Here is a 24,647-nt window from a genome sequence, read left to right on the forward strand (position 1 = left end):
TCTGGGATCTACTTCCCCGACCAGGGAATGAACCTGGGGCCCCTGCATTGGAAGCGCAGAGTCTTACCCATTGGACCACCAGGGAAGTCCCCACTCAACAGTTTAGAATCACAGAAATTAGAGCTGGAAAAGACACCCCCCCTTTTTCTTAACCAAGGAGAGGTCTGAATTCTGGAGGGGTTAGGTGACTCTCACCATAGTCACACAGCTAACACTGGCTTTCTTGCTAAGGCTGGAAGTGCTCGTCTGTAAAACCTGGCTTCTCCAGCCAGACCTCCTTCTTCTAACTCCTAATGGCTTCCTTTGCCCCCCAGAAACAGGCTTTCTATCTTTCAAACGTCCATTCTCCTTTGAGCCCTATCTCCAGCTGATTTATCACATAGGGAGAAGGAATGGACAGGCTCTGAATCACGATGAATGGTTGAACCTTACATGGCTGTTTCCAGTACCTTCATCCCCTGCCTCCCATTTCACTGGGTCCTCTCTGAAGGCTTACTGAGCAGATGATCCTGGAGGAATGACTTTCCAGAATCCCAGTTTGATAAGGCATGGAGGACTGAGAGCCATCCTTCCTGCTATGGGAAGTTACTTCCCTGGCTGCTCCTTCATTTTTCTTCTGGATGTCAATTCCCTAATTTGGAAAGCAAAGTGGGACCAAGTCCTGCTCCATGAATGATGTCCCTGTGTCCTGGGCATGCAACACCCAACTGAGCACAGGTGCATGCACACACACACATATACTCATGTTCTCATCACCAACCTGTTCAAGGGTTCCTAGATTACAGTGAGACCAGAATCTCAGGTCACAGAGTCTCATGTCAAATGAGTCACAGGGAAAGGAAGACAAATCCAGGAACAGATTTGGGGGAGTGGAGACATGAGTTCCTGTGGTTCTCTGAGGGCAGAAGTGAGGAGGAGGTAACTAAGGTGAGTGGGAGTGGCCTGGCTCCCTGATAGCTGGGAAGGGTGTCTGTCCCCACTGGGCTGTCAGAGTGAATGTAATCCATAGGAGAGACGGAAGATGCTGATGGAGGTCAGACAGGAAGTCCAGTTACCCCAGAGTACTCCCATCCTATAGCTGGATTGGAGCTCCCAGATGCCATCTGGAAGTGCCTGGGATGTGTGTGGGGCAGCTGGAGGGATGGCCATGATCTATCCAGCACCTGTCCTGCCCCTGCAGGCTTATGATGTAACAGTAGAACAATGTGGCAGAGGAGAAGGGGGGCTTTGGAATCTGGGGGAGGACTGGTCCAGTTCCCAGTGATGTGCCTGGGATAAGGCAGCTGTCGTCTCTGCTCTGAGCCCAGAAGGAGGCCCAGCCCCTTCGGTGAGCACTCAGCTTGGTTATACTCACCTTAATACCAGCCCTTCAATCATGGGTGGCTCATGAGCTCTCCTTCCAAGAAACAAAAATGATTCAGGCTATAGCTGTCAACCACATAGACTCTAATCAGAGATCAGACAAGCCACAGAAAAGACCCTGCCCATGACTGAAATGGAGGCCTTCCTGTGAAGACGGGCATTCAGACACCGGAGGATTCCTTATTCTAGGCCCCCAAGCATCTACTCCCTCCTTCCTACACCCACATCCCACCTCCCTGGTCTTCTGATGCCTCTCACTTGCTCATGTGCCTTCAATTTAGGCCTCTCCCAAAGGGTTTCTCACTCAGGCCCTCTTCACACCTTGTACCTGGAAGGCCTCACCTTGGTCCTCGATCTATCATGTTAACCCTCCAGAGACTTTCACCAGATTCCTTGTGAACATCTTGGATGTGAACTTGCCTATAGATTTGGTGACCACAGTTGTCTAAAATGTTCCTAGAAGCTCTGCTAACCAGCCCCAGGAGAGAGACTGGAGAGTTGGTAGGACCCCCCCATCCTCCAACTTGACACACTTCCCTTCTGCTTCTTCATCCAGGCTTCTTAGATGATCAGATGATCAGAGAAGTGATCTCTGTACCCACTTTCCCACCTTTCCCCTTCCTTGTCCCTAAACTGAAACCCCAGGTTGTCATTCTCCAAACTGTCCCTGAAAGCAGCAGCATGTCTAACTTACTCCTGTGCCCCAAATACAATACCCCGCAATTTAAGGGTTCAATAAATATTTACTGAAAGAATCAGTCCTCAAACTTCTTCAGTATATTTCCTTCTTTTCTCAGTATATCGTCCTGCCAACAATCACACACTTTTAAAATTCCCAAGGCAGCTTTTGAGGAGCTGTTCATAGGAATTAACCTCTTTTAGTCTCAGATGCTGAGGAGGAAATGCACTGATGTCCAGGTCTGGGACCCAGAGCTGAGCACATGGCCTGCCTGCCTCCCCTGAGCCTCCAGGCCCCGGGCGGGATTGTCTCGCCTCACTCATCCTTGCCGCCAAGGCCTCCTCGCCTGTATTTATATACACTAAAGCCTCTGCCCGAATAAAACATCCATGTAAAATCCCATTTCCTCAGAATATCTTTTGGAGCCTGGGCCTGAGATGGAGTAGGTAACCCCGGCCGTAACTGCCTGAACCACTCCTGCTGGCTGCAGAGGTGAGGCCCATTTTTCAATTATCTATCTGCTGCGACAGCAGCGGTCCAGCCACGGAGCCAAGGAAGGGGGAGGGGGAGCGGGAGGCAGAGCTAGGGAGAAGGGAGAGAGAGGGCAAGGACAAGGTGGGGGAGAAGGAGAGGGAGAAACCTAGGGAGAGGCACGCGGGAGAGACCCTGCACGTGGCGCCCAGTAGGTGCTCAAGAATTATTTGGAAAATAATTGACAGGAAGAGTGAATTGGGAGGGTGGGGGTGAGGCGAGGAGAGACAGTGGGTGGAGAGAAGGAGAGAGGACGCGGGAGGAGGAGAGGGGGAGGGGAGGCGAGCGTGGATGAAGCCAACAAGAGGCTCCTGTGTCAATCCGTGGAAACGGGAGGCAGAGTGATGCGGTCACAGCTCCTGCCATCAATATCCTCTAATATAAATGTCAGTGATGCTATTTTCCGCGCAGTCATTTCGCACACTGCTGATTACATTAACGTATAATGGAGGGGCGCCGGCTCCACTGCTTTCTCCCCTAACCCTCCCCCCGGTGATGTGTCAATAGCCGCCTCCATGAACAAGTCAATTTTCTGCAGGCTTGGCAGCGGAATAAATCTGCCCGGCTATGGGGAGAGCTGGAGATATTTATATATCCGGCTCCTGCCTTCCGTGTGCGCGCGTGCGTGTGCGCGGCGGGCGCAGGCTGGGGACGAGGCGGGGGGCGGGGAGCGCGCCGCCGACCTGAATGATTTCCAGCCCGGACTCAATAAGAGGAGAATTTAGAGCGGTCCCTGAGCTGGGCTCCCAGAAACAGCCTTACACGTTTATTTTCCTTAGCTGAACAGGAAAGGCGAGAATTATATGTGGATTTATAGGACAGGCGCAGCTCAACCCAAATGCGCCCGCTCCGGGGGGCGGGGAGCGCGGGGGCTGGAGGGAGGCGGCGAGCAGAGGGCGGGCCGCTGGGACTTCGGCTCTAGCCCGTGCCGGTAGGGGCGCACCCCCCTCGCCGGTCGCTTTAATTACATTTGTTCTTGCCCTTCGTGAGGGGGAGACTTCGGCGCGGCCGCGTGGGGCTTTAGGTGGGGGCAAGGCGCAGGCCTGGACCGCCTGGAGCTGGGGAGGGCGGCGTGGGGGGCGCCGGGAATAGGGACGAGGAGAGACCGGGAAGGGGGGCTGTCAGCTCCAGCTCAGAAGCGGATCAATAGTACGAGATCTAACGGGCTAACTGCCAAGCCGGCGCACCGAGGCGTTGCCCCGCGGGGGCGGGAGGGGGCGGGCGAAGGACGAGAGAAAGGAAGAGGGGTAGGAGAGGGAGTGAGGACAGGGGAGGGGGAAGGGCAGGAAGAGTGGGCGAGATGGGGGGAGGAGGAAGAGAGAAAAAACGGAGAAAGGGACAGAGGGAGAGCGGAAGGGAGGGGACAGGACAGGACAGTCTTCGTGGGGGCGTCTCTTCAACATCCTTCCCCCGCTCAACGCTGGGAACAGGGAACCTGTCTGGGAGCTGCTAGACCCCGCTGCCGCCCACCCCCTGCCTCCACTCTGCCACTGAGCCGCCAGGGGGCGGTGCGACCCTGTGCTGTTCCCACGGATCTCCGCGCCACCTCTCTGGGACTTAAGTGACCCGCCGCCTCCAACGCCCGGTCCCCGCGCGGTGCCCTCTGCCCTTTCCTGGGGGCCTCCCTGCGTGGCAGGGTTGGGGGTAGGGCAGCTCGCCCCCTCCCCGCACCCCGAATAGAGGGAACCTTCTGGCTTTCGTAGTGCCCAGCATGGCACCCTGGGACCCTGGGGCGGGGAAGTGTCTCAGGGACTGGATCACCGGGCCTGGGGCTGACCCGTGCCCCCCAAAGCAAAGATACCCAAGGCTGAGCAGACACGGCTTCGGAGGCGGTGTGGGATTCGCAACGTGGCGGCGGAGCGCAGGCGAGTCTCTGGGACAGTCCCCGCGCGAAGGGTCCTTCTGCGTGTGCTGTGCGGGCGCTAAGGAGGGCAGCCAAGGTTGCTGGGATCAATGCCCAGTTTTAACTCTTTCGGTTCCTGGCCATTATCTGGCCCCTAATCTTCTGGCTATAGGCGGATCCTTTTCTCAGCTCCTGCCTGTCCCTTCCCAAACTGAGAGAGAAAATAAAATACAGCCCAACACCCCTGCTGGCAAATTCTGCCACCCAGTAGAGGGGAGCCTGGTTCAATGGGTCTCAAGCAGGGGGCATATCAGAATTACTTGAGGGAGCTCTTCAATGTAAACGTGTCGACCCACATGCACTCGTATTGTAAGGGGTGTGTATGGGCTGGCAGGGATTCCTGGAAACATGCACTTTGTCAAAGCTCCCCAGGTAATTCTGATATATTCCCATATGGGCATTGTCTGAAGAAAGGTATGACTATTGAACATTTTTTCGTGTTGGGTATGGTAGCTTAGCCTGGGCTCTTTGCCCTCATGGCAATGTCTATATGTGTTTCACTGTGTATATATGTCACTGGGTACCTGTGTCATCGGGTAAGCATTGTTTTTATGCATCTCTTTGTGCGTCCTCTGTGTAGATGTCACACATGTTGTCCTGTGTGTCACTGGTATTATCCTCAGCGTTGAGAGCACCTATTGTGTGTGTATTGTCGTACATGCCTGTCCTGATGAGAGCAAGTGTAGGTCTCGTGGTTTGTGTCGAGCACATCTCTGTGGGCTCCATTGTGGGGCACAGCCATTGTCTCCATGTCATTGAGAGTGTGTGCTGGCAAGAGCTCATGACACAAATGGAACGAAGCTGATCTGCCCCAGAAGCAAAGGCAGCAATGACCTTCTTTTTCCAATTATATCCTGGTCAGAGGTGAGCGACCTCTCCCCACTGAGGCCGCTTCTTGTCATGCAAACTGAGCAGAAGGATGGAGATTAGAGGAATGTGACCGAGTCACGTGTGAAAACAATCAGCTATCAATGAACCCTGATCAATGCCCCAGATTACAGATGAGCCCAGGGCCCGCAGCCACTTCGGAGTTTTTCCCAAGGAGAAGAAAACACACAGTACACAACAGTCGTTCACAACACACTGCCACACACAAGTCCCACACCCAGAGAGACCCCCCAGGCACTTACACAGTCTGCGTACAGGTAGGAAGTGCCTGTTGGGGAGAGCTGAGCAAATGAATGGCCACCGGTTCTGAATTGGTGGGCAACTATTATTCGTAATAGGTGGTTATTGTTTTTGCTAATGACACAATCTTCATTCAGCTGGTAGCAGGAAGTGTAAAAGCTTGTGTTGAGTGTTTTCTATTTTAAGTCTGGAGAGTTAGGATTCTAAGTGGGTCATGGGAGGCAGTGTGGGGATTTGGAGGAAACTCTCTCGTCAGGAACAGAGCAAGAGATGGCTGTGTTGAGGGGTGGCAAAGGAAAGTCTTTGGTCAGCTGTGGGCAGGGGGCAGGTGTGCAGCGGATGGGCTCCTGGGACCAGGGCATCTTTCCTCAAGACAACTTGAAACCAGGCTGTGGAGTGAGGGAACTGAGCTTCTGATGGGCAGGGCCAGCCCTAACCACAGATATGCTCCAGGATAAGAGAGGAGACAGAATTGGGCTAGGGGAGCCGGGACCTCTGAAGGGCAGGGCCATGAGGGGCCCTCATGACTAGGCTTTAGAGGAAAGTCGAGGCAGGAATTTTGGAGACTGTAAGGACTTAGAAGCCAAGATGAGGTCGGTACCTACAGGGTCAAGGGAGACCAATGAGATGATGGGAAGAGTTATGGAAAGGCCTGAGGACCTCATCAGGCCTGGCTGAGCTTACCTCTGGCTGGGAGTCAGTGTGGCTGGGTCTAGCATGCAAGTGAGCCAAGGTTGAGGCAAGGGGAAGCATCATGCCATCTCCCTGTGGGGTGTGACAGGCAGTCCTCTGTGGCCTTTCATTGTCTTAGAATTCCTTTGGTGCACTTTTGTGGAGGTCTCACTCTTGTTTTACCCTATAGGAATGCAAAGATGGGCAAGAATGCCCTTAGGGAGATGACAGTCTAATGCAGAATAAAGAATTTGAAGATTTTCTTTTTTAAAAAAATAATATTTATTGGACTTCCCTGGTGGCACAGTGGTTAAGAATCCATCTGCCAATGCAGGGAACATGGGTTCAACTACTGGTCCGGGAAGATCCCACATGCGGCGGAGCACTAAGCCCATGGGCCACAACTACTGAGCCTGCGCTCTAGAACCCGTGAGCCACAACTACTGAGCCTGCGCGCCTAGAGCCTGTGCTCCACAACAAGAGAAGCCACTGCAATGAGAAGCCCACGTACTGCAACGAAGAGTAGCCCCCGCTCCCCACAACTAGAGAAAGCCTGTGCGCAGCAATGAAGACCCAACACAGCCAAAAATAAATCAAATAACTAAGTTTAAAAATAAATAAATAATATTTATTGATTAACAAATATTTATTGAGTATATATGGTGTACTGCTATAAAGTGAATGGTTTTTTAAAATTTTTATTTTATTTTTGGCCACACTGGGTCTTTGTTGCTGCACCCGGGCTTTTCTCTAGTTGAGGCAAGCGGGGGCTACTCTTTGCTGCGGTACACTGGCTTCTCATTGCGGTGGCTTCTCTTGTTGCGGAGCACAGGCTCTAGAGCCCAGGCTCTAGAGCGCAGGCTCAGTAGTTGTAGCGCACGGACTTAGTTGTTCCATGGCATGTGGTATCTTCCCAGACTAGGGCTCGAACCCGTATCCCCTGCATTGGCAGGCAGATTCTTAACCACTGCACCACCAGAGAAGCCCAAGATTTTCTTTCTCTCTCTCTCTCTCTCTCTCTTTCTTTCTTTCTGGAAAAAAGTAGTGTTGCATAAGGGCAAACTGCCTGGATTCAAACCCCCAGCTGTGTCATTTCTCAGCTTCAGTTTATGAGTTCTCAGGCCCTCCTTTCCTCCGTCTGTAGAATAGGGGTACCTACCTCTTAGGATTGTTGTGCAAATTTTAGGCAAAGCCCTTAGAACAGTGCCTGGACATAAGCGTTGGCTTTTCTCATCTTTCCTTCAGTTTTCTGGTATAGTGCCTTTGGAAAAGTCCCATTCTTGTGTCAGCAGAATTAAGGTGAAAAAGGACAAGGTAATGGGGCAGTTGGAAGACGCTGAGAGGCTGGAGTGTGTTGGGTTGGGGGCAGTGATGGGGCCTGCTGGGGGACGTGGGATCCTGGGGTGGGGTGGATGGTGTAGCTGAGACACTCTTTCTAGAGGAGGCCTAGGGCAGAAAGACGAGGAGGGGAGAGAGGTCTTCTGTGCAGAGCCCACCACAGTTAGGACAGTTCAACGGCGCTAAGTCTGCCCCCTCCCCCTGGAAGGGCACCCCTGCTGAAGCAGCTAGCCCATAGACGTTGCAGGGGCGAGGTGCATGAGAAGCCTTGCCTAACACCTTTGCTTTCCTGGGATAGGCCCATCCAGCTTCCCTTTCCCACACTTGACCTCAGCTGCAGCAGCCCCCTCTGCTGGCCTCAGCAGGGCCAGACCTGATCTCCGCTGATCTCCCTTCCAGACAGTTTGGAATTGAGATGAGATGTCACAGCAGGCCCATTCTATAGCCTGGGAGATTGAGGGCCGGAAGACCCCTGAACTGAGCCTACTTGTCTACCCAGTCTCCAGTAACACTGGGGAAAGGTCCAGGCAGAAAGCTCAGCAAGATGGTTAAGTTGTAGGCTCTGAAAACAGAGTCCTGAGTGTAAGTTTGAAGTCTGATTCTGCCACTTATTAGCTAAGACGAACTTGGGCAAGTCATTTCATTTGTTTAGTCTCTGTTTCCTCATCTGAAAAATGGGAACAAGAATGCCTACGGGTTAGGTTGTTGTGAGGATCAAATAAGGTAGTGCACTTTATATAGTGTTTAGCACACACCACTAAGTGATCAACCCATTCTCCAGGAATTTGCCCAAGGAGGAACTTCCTGCTTATGGTAACACTGGCTTCCTTTAGGGGTCTTAGCCCTTAACGGTGGGCTTCTGGGGAACCTCACTGTCCCAGATTTGTTTATTCAAACCCCAAAGCACTAAATGGCTGAACAGCTGACAGAAGCTGCCGCTTCTTTATAGGATGGGGTCTGGGAGTCCTGGTACTGTGCAGCGGATAAAGGGTTAAGGCGCGTGGGGGGTGCTGGCGTGGGAGTGGGTCACCCCCTCCCCTTCCATTGATTATTCTCCTCTCCAGGTGTTTTTGTGGCCTTTTTCCCTCCCTTGGGTGCGAGTGGGGGCTGCTGGGTCCACTTCGGGCTTAGTTATTGTTTTAATTTTGGTGCTGGCTCCCTGGTGCCCGGAGTGGATAATGAAAGAGGAAAAGAGAGGTCAGGGTGGTGCCCAGGCAGCAGATTTCTGCCCGTCAGATTGGGCCTGGGTGGGTGGGGAAGTGGGGGATGTGTTAAGTTAATATCAATAAAACAACTGGAGTCTCAGAAGTGAGGACCTGCAGAGCCAAGCACAATGTCTTTGTGCTCTGAGCCTAAAGGGGCACTTTGCCTGTCCACAGTGACTCCCCAGAATGAGGCTGGGCATGGGGGTGGGGGGACAGTGAGCATACAGGCTGGGCGGGGTACAGCTCAGCGGCAGCAGGGAGTGACAGTGGAATGAGCAAGGACCTGGGCAGAGAAGGAGAGTCTCAACTCTGTCTCATGCTCTGTCCACTCTCTGGCTTTCCTCTTCCCATTGTCCTACTATGTGTCTAATCTTGAGGGTGGGCTTGGGTGGGGGTGTCTCTATGTGCTGTGGGGCTACTGGAGATGGAGAAAAATAGAGAAAGGAGGCAGAAAAGTGTAGGGGTTAAGATCATAAGCTTTGTTGTCAGACAGACCTGAATAACAGGCCAAGTTCTGCTTACTGGCTGTGCAACTTTGGCAAGTTACTGAACCTCTCTGAGCCTGAGTTTCGTCGTCTGGAAAATGGCACCAATAGTGTTGCTAACCTCAGAGGGTCATTGACATTATACACAGAGAACTCCAACCAGGGCCTGGAGTGCAGTGAGCACTCAGTACCTGCTAGCTATCCTTAGCAAGCCTGTTTTCCTCAGCTGTAAAATGGGGATATCGGTTGTAACTTCCCTATAGGGGTCTTATGGGGAACAAATTAGATAAAGCCTGTAAAGTGCTTAGCACAATGTCTAGTACATAAATAAGCCCTCAATACATGTTAGCTGTTGTTATTATATTATTTTTATCTTTATTATTCCCTGCTGCCTTGGAACTGGTGATTTAGTTGAGGAGACTGAGGCCAGGCCACTCCCTTAGCCATCTGAGGTACCTGGCTCCTTTCACAAGGGCTTTCTGAAGCCCAATCCCCTTGGAGAACCCTTCTGGTTTGTATTTTTTAATCCAGGCAGATAGAAAGTTGCCAGGAGCTGAGATGATCGCTGGACTTGCCATAGATTGGGACCCCGATGACTACCCCTGCCCCCAGGAGAAACCTGTCAGCAACATGGCCGTCTGTGGGAGGGCCGACTGGGCCTTACTCATGTCCCCCTGAAGCTCAAGAGGTGCGTGGGCTGGAGGAGGGTGCTCACCTGTTTCCATCTGGGAGGCTCTGGGGAGAACCCGGGTCTCACAACACCCCTATCCCTTTCCCATCCGTGCTCCTCCAATTCCTCTCCCTCTCCCAAGGCTGGAGGGGGGGTGGGGGCTGAGCAGATCAAAAAAGAGGGTAGTTAATGTTTCCCACTTGACCTTTCTCCCCCACCCCCAACACTTGCCCCCAGCGGGCGGGCAGGCTGAGGGGGTGAATGGAGTAGAGGGCACGATTTTCACATTAATGGCAGCATATGTTGTGTTTATTGACACCGCAGGGTCCGTGCTTGTGGTGGGGAGGGGGGCTCCTAGGAGGCCACAGGCAGGAGGGGGCTGGGGGAAGAGGAGATGGAGGGGAAGGCTGCCTGCGGGTGGGGAGGGGAGAGAGGGGAGCCTGCGGCCTGGGGGGAGGGAGGCAGGAACAATATTGTTGCGCGAGCACACCAGGTGCTCGCTGTCAGCCCGAACAAAAAGGAAGAGTCAGCAACTCTGAGGCGGGGCGGGGCGGGGCGGGGCCGGGCGGGGGGGGGGCGGGAGGCGGGAGCCACCGCCTGCTCCAGCCTTGCAGCCTCTCCCTGTTAACCCCTGCTCTGCCACGCTGCTGAAGAAGGGAGGAGCATCCGGGGGATCTCCCCTCAGCCCTGGTCTATTCAGAGATACCACATCCTCGTTAGTTCTCTGGGAGATGTGGTTACGTCTGGGGTCGGTAGTGGCAGGACTTTCCTTTCCCTTCCTCAAAGCCTGAAGGAAATGAAGCCCCCTCTCTGTTCCACGCTTTCCATAATGGGGGCGCGTGGCGGGGGCGGACTTTATGTAGTCCTTGGGAAGTCGGCAAACCAGAATGGCAGGAGTCAGTGACCTAGGGCTTCTGAAAGCAGCTGCAGGTAGGGGCTGTGTGAAGAAGGGATTTAAAAAGGGGATGATGGGCCCTCCAACGGAGGAAGTGAGGTTGCAAAGATCCCCACAAGTCCCCTCTCCCTACCATGGCGGCAGATTCCTTGCCTCCTGGACGTCTTCCCAGGGTTGTCTGGCCTAGGGCCAGGGGAGCAGGAGGAGAGGGGGACTTGGCCTGTTCTGTAGAGATGGCTCTCAGTCAGCTGAGAAGACTGGCTTGCTCACTCCTTAGTCTGAAAAGCACTGGGGGCTCATCCTGGAAACCCAGGATGAGGAGGGTAAATAGCAAAATGGGCTCACCACCCTGGACCCCAATCTGGAGGTCTGGGAGGGTCTCCTGGGTTCCTGGCTGGGGAGCAGAGCTGCAGGTGCCCGGCTTTCACTGGTCTCCCTGTCTCCCTTCCCCTTCCTGCAAAGCCAGGAAGGGAAGCAACGTGCTCGGAGATGCTAGGACTCGGCTTTCAGCATTCTCACGGCTTGGGTCCCTCCCCTAGGGTTGCGGGAGGATGGGAGGGAGGGAAAGAGGATCTCTGAGGGGAAGAAGGGGGACTGGCCTCCCCCTACCCCAAGGAGGCAAGAGTTAGGGTTTATACTCCACCCCTGAGTGCTGGTCTCCTCCAGCCTGTGACCTAACATTCTGGAACCTTCCATATGGGCGTTAACTACCGTCCTGGCTATTCTATTCTAGAGTCCATGTCTTGGGCACTCTGGATTAGTGTCCTAAATCCCCAGGCACTGGGGCAGGGGGAGGGGAGGCACTAGAGGAGGAGGATGGTGACCTTTCATATCTCCACTCTCGAGCCCCACCGCTGTCTGGCCACCAGGGGTCTCTGAATATAGGTGCAGAGGCCTCTGGGGATGTCGCCACCCAGGGCTGCACTCGAGGCGGGCACGCCGGCCTGGAACCCTCCTCGCCACCTTCCCCTTGCAGACAGGCAGCTCCAGCCCTCGCACCTCGCGCTCGGGGGCACCCTCTCCCGCGCGGCGGCACGAAGGCCGGCGCAGAGCCTGCCGCTCGCACCCCTCGCCGCTCTCACCCCTTCTCTTCCCGGGGCTGCAGGCCGGGGCCGCGCCCCGCCTCGCCGGGCTCCAGCTGCGCACGGAGCGGTCCCGGCTCGGCTCCAGCTCCTCAATGGCCCTGCTCCCCCATTACCCTGATGTCGGCCCCTCTCCCCCTCGGCTTTATCGGCTCTCAGCCGTCTCCGCCAGGGTAATGAGGGCCCTCCTAATTACCATCGCACAAACTCCACTTACATTAACAGCTCCTTCCGAGGAGCGGCAACATCTGCTGTGCGCAGGCAGGCGCCCCTCCCCCGCCTCTCGCCCCCCTTCCCTCGCCGCTCCCCTCTTTCTGGGTCCTCTTCCCCGACCCTCTTCTCCACCCTCTCTGACCCCCAGCTCCTACTCTTCTCTTCTAATCTCTTCTCTATTCATGCCCTCCCCGCCACTCTGCCAGCCAGGCCCTTTTCAACTTCAGCATCCCAGAATGAGAGATCCACGTAGAGGCAGGGCCCCAGAGGTACGGAGAGATGGAGACACTCAGACAGGCGGGGCCGGGCTCCAAGAGACGCATAAACTCAGGGCCCCAGAAACACTGCCAGGAACAAGTAGAAAGTGGAAGCAGCAGAGATTGTGAAAGAGATGGATGTGTGGGGTGCGCCAGACTACCTGTGCGGAGCGGGGCAGGGGCTGTCTTGTCCAGGGCAAGGTATGTGCACGGTATGCACATATGTGGACACGTGTCATGTATTGTGCATGCTCATTTCAGCATCGTGTGTATATGTACACGTCAGTGTATGCGTGTGTATGTGTGCATTCACGAGTACATCTATTAATCTATTATGCATTTGCATCAGGTATGTAATTATATTTGCCTAGATGTATCTCTGTGCTTGCATTCTGTGACTGTGTATCTGTGTATGGGCATATACTTGTCTATCATATATGTGATGTTGCATGTGTAGCAGTTGAGTATGACTTGTGTACATGTATGATCCATGTTCAAAATCGTGTGTGTACTTGGGTGAGATGCCTATGTGGCTCTGGGTGTGTTTGCATCTCTGCATGCATGCCTATGCATGTGTGTATCATCTGTGTAATTATTTGATGAGAGTGGGAGCATGTGTGTGTTCCTGCTCCATGGGGGATGACAGGCAGTTGGGAAGACACTGAGCCCATTTTATCTGAGGTTAACAGGGGTCACATTTCACTCCTGGAAGTCCCTCCTCCTCCCCCCACCCCATACAATTAAGCCTCAGTGTGGTGGAAAGACAGCCAACAGACATTAAGAAAGTTCAACAATATTATCAGCTCCTAATCCAATTAGTTACTGTTTATTTGGGAATCCAGCTCCAGGTCAGCTTCTGGGGAGGAGGCCTGGGAGATAGGTGGGCATGGGATGGGGACAGGCTGAAAGAAACTACTAAAGGTGGCCAGGGCTGTATCCCCATGGCTGGAAGCCGGGGTGGGGGCAGGATCCCAAAACACCGCCTAATACTGTACCTCCCACTTGCTACTTGGAAGCTGGGTAGCTCTGGGGAAGGGCCTGCACTGCACAGGAGGGGCTGAGATATGGGGTTTCATTTCCAGAGATTGGGGTGTAAGAGAAGAGGGGTTGTCTCCATCATCTGAGAGACCACCTGCCTCTTTCCAGCCTTGGGATCCCTAAGAGGTGGCTGGGAGCTGGACAGCCTGCCTCAGGGCTGTGGCCAGGTTCCCTCTGGATGGGAGTCAGAGGAGGAGATGTTGGTAAATGCACTATTAGTTCTTGAAGCCACTTCATTAATCCTGCCCTCTGTTTTATTTCCTCTTTTCTCTCCCACATCCTTTTCTGAGCTTTAGCGGGACCTCTACTCCCTCCCACCCCAGGACAAGCAGGGGCAGTAACTTGAGCCCATAGGGTTCCCAGGGTCCCTCTCCTGAGTATAAATAGTGGAAGAGAACCAGAACATGGACTCCTGACCTTGGACAGGGAGCTGCTCAGTGGGACTAAGGGCCCTGGGCAGGAGGGGAATAGGTGAGGTGTCTTCACCCTGCTCTGACCCTCCCTGACCTCTCAGGGATGGACAATATCCTGGGTGCCCAGGATATGCAGACGTCTAACAGGAAAAGGGATGGCTGCTGTATTCCAGGCCAGATTCCAGGCCACCCTAGCTCAGCAGTCAGGGGCAGGCAGGGCTGACACTGTGGTGAACTCAGACACCATCTGTGGCCAAATCAGCGTGACAGGAACAGCCATGCTCCTCCAGGAGCCAAGCCAGGGGTCATTTTTGCTTGTTTCTTAAGGATAAAAGTCCATGGGCCTGAGCCCCCCAGAACTCGACTGCTTGTTCTTCCTGCCCCCAGTGCCCTCCTCTCAATATAGAAACCCCACGATTCGCTTTCTCCTCACTGCCCTTTCCAGGCACATATTCTTGAAAACACACACACAACTATATATACACACACACCTACTCACAAACCTGCCTCTAAGACTCCAGGCTGGAGATGGCCAGGGTATAAAGACATTGGCAGTGTTCCTCATCTAAGGACTTACAAAGGATCTCTGTGCTTTACAGAAGACTCCTCTGAAAGACATCTCCCCATTTCCACCCCCAAAAGATAACAATGAGGATAATACTTTAACGATAATGATAATAATACATATATTTACCCTAGCAGTTTTCATCCTTAGTCAAGCCTTGGAGTCACACAAAAGGGCTCTTAAAAAATGTACATGCCCAGGCTCCACCCTGGATCAAGCCAATCTGTATCTCCACGGTTGGGTCCCTGGAATCCATATATTTTATAAAGCCCCATAAATGTTGGCTATGGTTTAAAAATTCTATCAGTTTTTAACATTGCAATTTACAAATGACAAAGCACTGCCTCTTGTTCTCTCATTAGCCAGAGCAGTATTATTATCTCCATTTTATAGATGAGGAAACTGTGGCCCAAGCTGATTAAAGGTAGTGGTTTTCCCTTCCTTCCTTCCTTCCTTCCTCCCTCTCTTTCTTTTTTAACATATTTATTTATTTATTCATTTATTTTGGCTGCACTGGGTCTCAGCCGTGCCACAGGGATCTTCGTGGTGGCATGCGGGCTCTCAGTTGCAGCATGCATGTAGGATCTAGTTCCCCGACCAGGGATCGAAGCTGGGTCCCCTGCATTGGGAGCGCAGAGTCTTAGCCACTGGACCACCAGGGAAGTCCCATCTCTCTTTCTTTTTTTATTAAGGAACCAGGTCTCCTGACTCCAAGGGCAGCTTGTCAGGTTCCAACAGAATCTAGTCAGTCATTGGAATTTAGAACACCTAGATGGGTCTGCCCTGATGAAAGAGCTCCCTTCTTTGTGATGTCTGCTTCCAAGCTCAGCCTCTTCCTGGATATCAATTCCTTTAATTTAACAATCCCTTATTAAGCTCTTACTTAGGCAATATAGAACATCTCAAGAGGAATAAGACAAGAGTCTTGCTCTCTACTATGTGGCAGGAGAGAAGCAACATGATGCATTTGGACAAACAGGGACTTTGGTGTCAGGTAGTTTTGCATTTGTATTCTTGTTCTACTATATATCATCCATGTCATTTTGTTCAACTTATAAGCAGCTCAGAGCCTCACTTGTAAAATGGAGATAATAATACCAGCTTTCTAGAGTTGTTCCTAGTGTCACATCTGATCAATAGATGGTAAATATGATTACTATTATTTGAAATATAAAGAACTATAACACCTGCCTGAATGGCTATAATTAAAAAGGTTGACAATACTGGAGCAACTAGAACTCACACATTGTTAGGAGTGTAAGTTGGTAAAATCACTTTGGATTAATGTTTGGCAGTACCTACTGAAACTATGTATATCCTACAACTCTGCAAATCTACTCCTGAGTATATGCCCATGAGAAATAAATACGCCCACCAAAAGTCATGTACAAGAATGTTCACAGCAGCTGATTTTATAATAGTCCTGAATGGGGACAACACAAATGTCCATCCACAAGAGAACAGGTAAATAAATTTGACATAGTCACACAATGGAATACTACAAAGCAAGGAAAAAGAATAGACTACTGAAATATGCACGGATGTAGATGAACCTCACAGATATAATGTTGCACGAAATAAGCTGGACACAAAGAGTTTATACTGTATGATTCAGTTAAATAAGGTTTCATAACAAGCAAAATTATTCTAGGATGATAGAAGTTAGAATAGGAGGTACTGGGGAATGGGGCACAAAGGATCCCTGTGGAGTGCTAGAAATGTGCTATATCTTGATCTTAGAGGTTACGCGTGTGTGTATTTGCTTGGGCGTGTGTATGTAAAAATTCATTTAAAATTCACTTCAGATTACTACACTTGGCTGTATATAAGTTATACTTCAATTAAAAATAATTATGCTATGAGGCAGCCTAAGATTGATGTCTTGAGAGGAGTAAAAAGGACTATGGAACTCAAAGGAAGAGGTATACCCGGTGGTCATCATGCTTAGGGAGGCGATCAGGAAAGGTTTTGTAAGAAGAGGCATTTATTATGGGACTTGAAGAAAAGATGGAACATTGGTAGGTAGAGAAGGAAAGAGCTGTTGACAAAAAAGGCATTTTCCAGTTGGGATGCTCTTGTGTTAAGGGTGGGGAGGAGGAAGAAGCCTGCAGAGGCAGTTTGAGATTAGATCAGCGAGACCCTCCCTGAGTGCCAGCTGAGAAGTTTGTACCTAAATGGGCGCCAGAGTGTTTGAGCAGTACAGGGGCTTAATGGAGTGTGCTTAAATAAGATTCATCTGGCCGCAAGTGGATTGGCTGAATGGAGGGGAAAGAGGCAGGGTGTCCCTGTGAGGCAGCCTGTGGGCCTGCTGCAGACCCAAGGGCTGTGGGATCCTGGGCCCCAGTCCCTTTGGGTGGCAGGGCCATGCCCCAGGAGGAGACAAGGTGCAGTGATGGGAGTCAGGAGAAGCAGGCATGAGGAGATGGCTCAGCTGAGGGTGGAGTCCTCAGGGAGACAGGTTCCTCTCCAAGCCCCCATTGGGGCATCTGCTGCTGCTGCTTCTGCATTCCTTCACCACTGGGCCCAGAACACTGAGCTCTGGTTTTTGCCCCGCGGGACTACTGGAAGCTGGGCCTGGAAAAGTGCTCTTCTGTGCCTGTCTCCTGCCTTCCAGCAGAGCCCAGCACTGTGCCAGGGATGGAGAAGATGAGTAAGAAACATTTGTAAAGTGAAGTCTTAGTTGAGTCTGGCTCAACTAAGACAGCAGGAAAGTCCTCAGAAAACTGAAAAGAATAGAAGGAAAGTGTAGTTTGCCTGAGATTGCATATATCACTCACCAGCTGTGTGATCTTGAGCAAGTTACTTTCTGTGCCTTGACTCCTTCTAGGTCTGTGGGGATAATAATAGTGCCTGTTTCCCAGAGTTATTGTGAAGATGAAATGAAATAAAGCATCCAAAGCAACTGGAATAAGGCCTGATATATAGTAGCTCTGGAGAAACGTTAGTGATTTGTATAATTGCTTCCAATGGTGGGATTAAAGGTTTTCTTTCTCTTGTTTCTTTACACTTACTTTCTGCAATAAGCATGGATTACTTGGCTAAGCAGGGAAAAAATTAAGTAAAACAGGGAAGAAAAAAGAAACTGGTGATAGAAACATGCTTGAAGGGGCAACCAGAGAAATGGACACTCTTACTCAGAAGCACTCAGCCCCAGAGCAGGGAGAAGGGGCTGTCCCCATATGCCTGGCTCAGCTCAGAGGCTTGAGTACAGAAGGCGGTTGTGTTTGAACCTTAAAGAGTAAGAGAGGTTTACATTGATTGGCATGTAGATGACTCAGCTCTACAAACCCAACATCTTTAATAAAAAAACATCATTGGGACTTCCCTAGTGGTCCAGTGGCTAAGACTCCACGCTTGCAATTCAGGGGGCCTGGGTTTGATCCCTGGTCAGGGAACTAGATCCCACATGCCATAACTAAAGATCTTGTGTGTGGCAACTAAGACCCAGCGCAGCCGAATAAAACAAGAAATATTTTTCTAAAAAGCCATCATTCATTGAGTGCTTACTAGGTGCCAGAGTTTTTATATATTATACTAATCATTGCCACTACACTACAAGGTAAATATTATTACCCCAATTGTTACACCACTCTGAGAAATAACTTACCCAAGGTCCTACCACAAAGCTGAGATTTTTAACCCAGTGTTGAATGACTTCTTCTTTCCACTAACTCTCCAGGCCATATTCCACATATAAGATGCAGGAAATTCCTCTAAAAGGGAGGATGCTGGGCAGCCAGGCTCTAAGGCCGGGATCCCCCCTCCCCAAGCAGTCCCTGGACTTGTCCCCAGACCTCCTCCCTAAAGGCAGGTACCAGGCACTGGTCCCTGTCCCTAATCCAGTCAACATTGCCTCAGTCTCCCACCCTCCTAGATGGCTGACTCCCCGTCCCCCAACACCCTCTTCTCCGCTAGAACTCCCCTCCACCCCCTCCTCCATTCTCTCTTCATCGCTGGACACCCACTCCCCTCCCCTGCCTGCCAACACCATCCATCAGCAGCACTTGAAGCTCTGCTGCAGCCCCTCGAAGTTGCTAAATCCCCTGTTTGGTTTAGTTCCACTCCACCTCCCCCTGCACAGAGGGACCCAATGGGACGTAGGGAAATTATATATGTAATAAAGAGCTGGTTTGCTCTGATAATTCTGATAATGATACACACCTCACACCTTCCCCCCGACACACATTGCCATATATACATGCACATATTATACCCTACACCTCCCAATCCACATACCCACCAAAACACATTCCGACCTGTGGACATGCAGCTCACATCCTGGTGACACTCCCCTGACCAGCGTCTATATTCACCCCACTAAGGTACATTCTCTGGAAATGTTCTGGGTCAGCTCTCCTCCTCCTGGTTCCCATAACACGCTGCACACCCTCATCATGGCATTTACTGCCTGTGTCCTGAGGCCTGTCTTCTCTGAAGCCCATTAGACTATGAGCAGGAATAGCAGCTGTGGTTCAATATTAAGCAAGCACGCTGCTTGGGGAACATGGTGGCTCCCTCATAACCTTGTTGAGTGAATGACTGAATGAATGAAGAAATGAGTGAATGCACACATCACTACAGTCATCTCCTGAGAAACACACATTACATCTTGGGATATCCCCCATCCCTACCTGCCCCCCATCACCTGTCTGACTGTATCTTTCACTTACAACAACACACACACCACACACTATGGAGGCATTCACTTGTGCTAGGGGGGTGCTCGTGACACACACCTCAGCTGCCTGGGATCCTCCTGTGTGTGTGGCGGGGAAATAGGGGGAGGGAATGTGTATTTGAGCATGGGTGAGTATGTGTGATGAGTGTGCAAGTGTCTGAGCGAGCGTATGTATGTGTGTACATGCATGCACGGGCACCCAAGCTTTGGATTCCCCACTCTTAGCTTACTCCGTATCTTCTTAAAAATCTTGACAAGAATCATGTGGTTCTTGTTCAGGTTTCCTTTTCTTCCTCCCCCCACCTAAAGTCTGGCTCCTTTTAGAGAGAAATTTTCTCCTCAGTTTCCCTGTTTTTCTGCAGCCCAGGGAGCCTTCGGAAGGAAAGAGGGGTGGGGGGGTGGGTAAGATGAGGAAGTCTCACTTCAGGTCAGCTCTACTCCTATGGTCCTGGTCAATGTTCTCCCTGCTTCCACCTGCCCTCTACCACCACTTCCTGCCCTCATTCACATCTAGGAGAAAGCAGAACCCAAACACAACAGCCTCTGCCCTCTGAGGACTAGAAAGCCCGGGGCCCCCAGGCTTGCTGATCGCCCACACTGCTTGGGGCCACCTCTCTGTCTCCACTCATGAATCCTGGCCTCTGTGGCTCTGTGCTCTTCCTGGTCCCCTTCTTGCCTCTAACCCGGTGTCTTTGCTTGACTATCACCATCCGGCTAGCCAGCTCCCAATCACCTTCCCTGGCTCCCTTTCCTCACCTGTGGCAGGGGTCCCACACGGCCCTGCCCTTGGACGGCTTTTCTTTAGGGAACCTCAGAGAACCTCCGAGTCATGGAGACTCAGCCATTTTCCCAAGGTGGAGCCCTCTCCTGGGCAAACTTAGTCACTGCAGCAGCTTTCTGCCTCTGAGGGTGACTTCAGCCAAGCTCTGGCCTCTCTCCTCTCCTCACTGACCTGCAGAACCCGGCTCCTGGGTCCTCTCCATGTCGCCCTGCCCCCAGTCATGCAGGCGTCCTTTGGCCCCTCCTGGACTTATCCTCTGTTTGATCCTTATGGTCACTGCCTCCCCCTTGCTGCTCCTCCACCATCACCCCAGGCCTGCCTCAGCCTCCTGCAGCTCTCCTTAGACAAGCCTCCCAATCACCTAGGTTCTGGAGGGTTCTGGGTCTGCCTCAGAGAGAGCCACTCACAATCAGCCTGTCCTCCTCACATGTACCAGAATGCTTGATTTTCTTTTTTCTTTTTAAAAAAAAACACTGATCTGATCATGTCACAGCTCTGTCAATGGCTCCCCACTCTTCTAGGATAAAGGCCCCAAATCTTCCTAAAGCCTGGTGGGCTCTGGCATAGCCTGGCCTCTGTTGACCTCCCATCCTCCTATTACGTTCTCTGCACACCCTGAGACCCAGCCACAACGACTTTCCTAAGGATCTTTCTACTCCTGGGACTCTCCAGGCCTCCTCTGCAAGCCACAGAGGGCATGTTGCTTGCTCTGTCTGAAATGCTTTTCTCTTTTCTTTTCACCTATTCAACTCCTTCTCATCCTTCCAACATCAACTCAGATGTTACTTCCTCAGAACAGCCTTGCTTTGCCTTGCCTCCTAAACTACATGTGTTCATAGCATCAGGAATACCTGCTTGGTTGGACTAACTACTTTTATAATTTTACATTTATTTATGTGATTATTTCTTCAATGTCTGACTCACCCACTAGAGCTCTGGAGAATAAAGAGTATGTTTTTGTGCATCACTGAATCCACAGGGCAGTACATGGGAGGTCTTTGATTTTTGGTGAAACTTCTCTCTTTGTCCAGCCTGAGACTGCTGATTAATTCATTCATACCTCAAATAGTTATCAGATAGTACTTGCTTTGAGTCCTTTCATCATGTTACTTACCTTCTCAAGAACTTTCTGTGGTTCCCTATTACCTCACAAACTAAGTCTAAAGTCCTCTCTGGATTTTTCAGGCTTTGATAATCTAGCTTCCTCCACTCAATCCAAATTTATTTTCTATCACTACTCTTTGCTTCCACCAAGCAAACTCAGTAGCCCATAAAAATTCCTTGTTTAGTCTCACCTTCATATCTTCATTCACACCATTCTCTCTGCTTGGAAGGACTCTCTTCTTTATCTTCACTTAAATCTTACTCATCCTTTAAGGCCAAGATCACATCCCAGTTCTTACACAAAGCCTTCCCTGACCATTCCAGCACTCACTGAGCTCCCATGGCCTGTACTCTCCATACACCCAGAATATCAGAGACTGTCAACCTTGGAAGGACCACAGAGACCACAGGTTCAACCAAAGTCTGATCAACCTCTAAAATCATATTTTCCAAGCTTCAGCGTTCAAGTACCAGCTTCATAATTCATGCCATATCCATATACCACCAATAATGTTACTTATTTGATATTTTTCTTCAAATCAACTTCCTATTTTTTACTTGAGTATGTTTATTATTTAAAAAAAGAACAAACCCTACAGCACTACAGTAACTGGAAAACCAACCATCAGTTGCCAAAAATAGAAAGTCATTATAAAAAAGTAAAATAAAAAAACCAATGAAATTCCATTCTAGCTGGATACCACTGCCTGCCAGAACTCTTGAGCCTAAGGTCTCCTCTCTCTTTGTTAAAAAAGGAGAGAAGAGAAACATGTGTCACAGAGGTGTTGAAGATACACAAGCACCAAACTGAGACTTTCTCTTTGATAAAACTGGACAAATCAAATAACCCAAATGTCCGTCAATGGAAAAGTAATATCTTTGTGTGTGTGTTGGGCGCAGGGGGGGAAAAATATACAAAACATAAAACGTTACCATTTTAGGACTTCCCTGGTGGTGCAGTGGTTAAGAATCCGCCTGCCAATGCAGGGGACATGGGTTTGAGCCCTTCCCTAGGAAGATCCCACATGCCGCGGAGCAACTAAGCCCGTGCGCCACAACTACTGAGCCTGTGCTCTAGAGCCCGCGAGCTGCAACTCCTGAGCCCACGTGCCACAACTACTGAAGCCCACACACCTAGCACTCTGCAAAAAGAGAAGCCACTGCAATGAGAAGCCCACGCATCACGACAAAGAGTAGCCCCTGCTCCCCTCAACTAGAGAAAGCCCACATGCAGCAACGAAGACCTAACACAGCCAAAATATATATATATTAAAAAATTAATTAAAATTTTAAAACATTACCATTTTAACCATTTTTAAGTGTATAGTTCAGTCCAGTGGTGTTACATTCACATTATTGTGCAATCATCGCTGCCATTGTCTTCCAAATTATTTTTATCTTCTCAAACTGAAATTCTGTACCCATTAAACACTAACTCCCTATTCCCTTCCTTGCCCCAGCGATTTGACGACCATTCTACTTTCTGTCTCCATGAAGTTGGCTACTCTAGGTGCCCCATGTAAGTATAATCATACAGTATTTGTCATTTTGTGCCTGGCTTATTTCACTTGGCATCATTTCTTCAAAGTTCATGCATGTCATAGTATGTGTCAGAATTTCCTTCCCTTTAAAAGCTGAATAATACTCCGTTGTATGTATATACCACATTGTGTTTATTCACCTGTCGATGGACAGTTCTTAGCAGCGTTATTCACAAGACCCAACGGGTTGCTTCCAACTTGGGCCCTCGGGAAAAATGCTGCTAAGAATATGGGTGTAAGGAAAGTGATATCTTTTACAACAGTCTGTGGTATCCTCACACAGTGGAATATTATTATTATTATTTTATTTTTTATTTTCTTGGCCGTGCTGTGTGGCTTGTGGGATCTTAGTTCCCCGGGATCGAACCCGGGCCCACGGCAGTGAAAGTGCCGATTCTTAACCCCTGGACCGCCAGGGAATTCCCTCACATGTGGAATATTATACTGTAGTCAAAACAAAGGAACTTGGGCTTCCCTGGTGGCGCAGTGGTTGAGAGTCTGTCTGCCAATGCAGGGGACACGGGTTCGTGTCCCGGTCCGGGAAGATCCCACATGCCCCGGAGCGGCTGGGCCCATGAGCCATGGCTACTGAGCCTGCGCGTCCGGAGCCTGTGCTCCGCAACGGGAGAGGCCACAACAGTGAGAGGCCCACATACCACAAAAAAAAACAAAGGAACTTAAGTGACATGAAACAATATGGATGACTCAATATAATATGTGAAACAGTCCAAGAAAATTATATACAGCCTGATACCATTTTTAAATAAAATTAAAAAGTTAAAATTTTAAATATACTTTTTAGGAATACATTTAGGTGCAAATATATTAAACTATATGAACTATATTAAAAGGAAAGCAAGAGAATGATGAATATGGGATTTAGGATGTTAACTGCCTCAATCAGAAGCATGGAAGGGAACACAGGGACCATTTGGTTAGTTGTTAATATTGTCAAGGTCTGAGATTTTGTTTTCGGTGATAAATTCATGGGGTGCTTATAGTATTATTTAAAAGCGACTAATTTAAAAAACTAACTAAATATATATATAAAGTGGTCCATACAAGGACCAAGATGAGATTGTGTCATGAACAGAGGAATATGATTAATCCAGTTCTGTGAACCCAATGGAAAAAAGAAAAGAAGTGGACAAGAAAATAACTTTCTCACTATGGGATTCAGTGTGATTTAATGTCTTGTCAACGTACCATCAAAAATCATCTGGCATTCTGCCAGAGGTCCAATTTCTACACTTGGGGAAACAGCTCTAAAATATCTCTGTCATGAGGCTGCCTGCTTCCTCCGCCATTTTGCTTACCTCCCACATGAGGGAACTTCATGGACTTCTGGAGATACTTACCTGGACAGATCCTTTTGTCAGGAAATATTCCCTGGCATGGAGAGAATTCAGCCTCCCTGCAATCCTGCCCACTGTCTTGTTCTTGCCTTGGTGCCTGGCACAGGCTTGGGCACATAGGAACCCAGAGTTTTCATATCAGTTCCTTCATGCTTAAGCCTCCAGCCTTGGAGAAGGAGCCAAGCCAATGTTTCCAACTGTAAGACAAAAGAATCCCAAACCTTTCTGAAAGAGAGCCTTTTTGCTCAATATAATCCATTTTGGGGGAAGAAAACAGCATTCTTAATAAAAACACTTAAGCAATTTGCTGATAAACTTTTAAGTGGATTCAATCTTCTTCTCAGTTTTCCATCTACCTCTGCAGCTGTGAGAGTGGGATGCATTTTATCCAGACATTATTTTTGTATGTCCAGTTTAACAATGATTCTAACCACTCTTCTTCCTCTAGATGTGTCCACCAAGAGGTAATCCTTGAATTGGCCTCTTAGAGGGCTCTTCACTTGCAGCAAGACTGAAGTAAAACTTTGACACATGCTCGTAAATAAATGGTCTAAAAAGTCTTTTTTAATGTGTTGGGGTTTTTTTCTTTAACACAACTGAATACTTGAAGGAAGGTGGGCTAGAATTTCTTAGCCATATTTTTACTAATCCCCCGGGCTTGGATTAACTGAGACTCCTCGGTCCAAAACCCCTTGACCAGATTCTGTGGGGCCCCCTCCCAGATTTAACCAGCCATTCTCTTCCCCTGACAG

At 50.1% G+C, this 24,647-nt stretch overlaps 2 long non-coding RNA genes across 2 annotated transcripts in view; one reads left to right on the top strand and one right to left on the bottom strand.

Annotated features, from left to right (window-relative positions):
• LOC137208862 (uncharacterized) overlaps positions 1 to 4,581 on the bottom strand; it is a 21,929-nt gene extending 17,348 nt beyond the window's left edge. Inside the window, exon 1 of the long non-coding RNA XR_010935790.1 lies at positions 4,374 to 4,581. This is a non-coding gene — a long non-coding RNA (uncharacterized lncRNA). The remainder of the gene's footprint in view (positions 1 to 4,373) is intronic.
• LOC137208861 (uncharacterized) lies at positions 3,874 to 24,446 on the top strand. The gene is made up of 3 exons (XR_010935789.1): positions 3,874 to 4,437; positions 22,460 to 22,518; positions 24,344 to 24,446. It is a non-coding gene; the product is annotated as an uncharacterized lncRNA (long non-coding RNA).
• The last annotated feature ends 201 nt before the right edge of the window (positions 24,447 to 24,647 follow it).

This window comes from Pseudorca crassidens, chromosome 16, assembly GCF_039906515.1.
Source record: "Pseudorca crassidens isolate mPseCra1 chromosome 16, mPseCra1.hap1, whole genome shotgun sequence".
Classification (NCBI taxonomy): domain Eukaryota; kingdom Metazoa; phylum Chordata; class Mammalia; order Artiodactyla; family Delphinidae; genus Pseudorca; species Pseudorca crassidens.